A 2540-nucleotide genomic window follows, 5' to 3' on the forward strand; every position below is an offset into this window, starting at 1 on the left:
GAAATCTGGCCGAGCACTCAGTGCAAGGCGCCCTGTGACAAGAGGAAGAGCTTGCGCTGCTCTGACGGTCATGTGTGCAGGCTGCTGCTTTCACTCTGGCAGTCTGGAAGGGAAAATTTCTTGCAGTTGTTTCTTTTTTGTGTGCAAAAGCAAAGCGAATGCCTAGTTAACCTGGAAAGTGCACTTTTTCCCCCCCTTCCCCCCCCCAAATTGTCTCAGAAACAAAGCCTTAAAATTAAGGCCACAGGGATTTTAATTTTTTTTCTCAGATGATTCCCTTTGAGACAGAATATGCATCATTCATGACATGAAATTCGGTAGTTTTGGAGTGAAAATGTAGTACTCTGATGGAATTTTCCAAAGGTAAAAACTATTTTCTTCCCCTCTATTGAGCTGCAGAGTGGAGAGCTAAATGCACAGGCTATCTCAGATCTAAATACACGTGAGAATTGGGGAAGTGTAGATCAGGATCTGACCTTTACAATTCCAAGCTGGGTAATCTTCATCATTTTGAAACTGCCTTTATTGTTATCACAGTTTGAACTTACTCTGCACACCAAAATCCCTATGAAATTTGATAAAATCTGAAGGTAGGGCTGGACCCCATGGTTGCAGCTGAGGATTTCAGTGCTGTTATTCTAGCAAAACATGACCTTGCATTAGGCTTTCCACTGCATGCTACGGACTTGGAGCTGTGCATTCATAAAAACAGATAAAGGGCACAGTTCCAAGCCTCTGTGAAAAATTGGCTGTGCTTCTAAAATTTTATTCAGCAAGAAATCAGTGCTGTGCGTCATTGGTCAAAAGATGACTAAGCTCTGGTAATAAATGATATAAATGATAAGGATTTACGGCTAGATTATCCCACTTTTACTCCTATTGAGTAATACCTTACTTCTTAAGCAACGAATTAGAGATAAGAAAATCCTTAAACTAGGTGTTTGCTGAAAAGCTTTGCTGATGAGAAATGTATTTATGTATGTGTTAAGTGCTTTCTTGAATTAGGGCCAAAGTAGGAGGGGGCAGCAAGAGCCCAGGCTTTAGAGAGCCGTTCTTGTACATCACATCAGCAGAGGAGACCTGGCCTCGGATGTTACTTTTAAAATCCTCATTTCCAAAACAAAGTGCTCCGGGTGAAATCCCAGCATCACTGAACTCAGTAGCAAGAGTCCCATCAACCTCAGTGGACCCAGGAGTTCATCATGCAGATGCCCTTCTCCTTCATTCAACACCTTCTGTCACTTTTCTACTTGCTGAAAAATATATTGCTGTAAGCTCTGTGATCATTTCTCTGGCCTGACTGCCTATGGCCATTCATACAAGCATGGTGACATCACAATGGCACAGACTTACATCCACCTCCCCAAAAATGCGCAAAGAGGTAAAGGCAAAGTTCCAAGAAAATCCAGCTCTCCCTGCCTGACATTAAATTAGGTTTATCAGCCATTGAACATAACCTTTTCTCTGTATATTAAACACTATTCTCTTCCCCAGGTATGGTGTAAGATGAAAATTATCTGCGGATATCGACTGAAAAAAAAAAAAGGAAATAGCTCTTACTGTTTTCATAGTGCAGTAGATCCATGAACTAATTAATTTACCCAATCAATCACTCAATAGCTACATACAAGTGTTGGGCACAGCCGTGGGCTTCATCCTGGCACCGTCGGAGTGCATGCAGGCAAGTTCCTCTGTCCTGCAGCACGCTGCCTGGAGGGCTCCTGGTTACTGGCTGGGCTGGGAGCCGGTGTGCCAGGAAATGAAGTTGTTGGAGCTGAGAATTGGTTTGCATTTTGCGTTTACGAGGGCTTGCAAGTTATGAAAATCTCATCCCTGATTTGTTTCTACTTTGACAGCTAGGAATATAAACTAATGCGGAGTGCTTGGCGTTTATGGCATAAAATGAAGGCGGTTCATGAGCAGGTTTTTTTAATTACTAAGTGCTGTGTAATTGCTGCAGCAGCGCTTTATCGCTGCATTCGTAAAACTGTTCTCAGGAGGAAAGAGACACTGAAGATGTTTTTAAGGGCCCTAAAGAATAACAGCTGGTCTGGGGATTTTTATATTTAACAAGGGTCAGATTGCATTGCGCTGGGTTCTTTTGAGATAAAAGGCTAAAATCTTGATTTTGTGTAATACCCAAGAGCCAGCCTAGAGGTATCTGGGTACTGTACGTTAAAGTAAAAATGTGCATCTTTAAGATTATTAAATATATTTGCCTATGAAATAAATTTAGCTTAAAATACTTACATAGCCTTTTTTTTTTTTGGTCAAGGTATGCTCACTGTTATGAGTCACCGTAGTACTAAATCGGCACTTTTTCAAAAATAATCATGGCTTACCCATTTGGCATAATTTCTCAGAACATTAAAGTAAATTATCTTTCATTGTACTTATGTGTAGTGGCAAAAGCAAACTTAGACGCTGCACAGCAAATAGAAGGTATTTAGTACTACAGTAGAATAGAATTGACAAAAAAAGACACAAATGCCATAAGCTAATTCCATGAGGTGATTTATTCCATCCAGTTTTAGAAGCCT

Source organism: Cygnus olor, chromosome 13 (assembly GCF_009769625.2).
Source record: "Cygnus olor isolate bCygOlo1 chromosome 13, bCygOlo1.pri.v2, whole genome shotgun sequence".
In the NCBI taxonomy this organism is placed as follows: Eukaryota; Metazoa; Chordata; class Aves; order Anseriformes; family Anatidae; genus Cygnus; species Cygnus olor.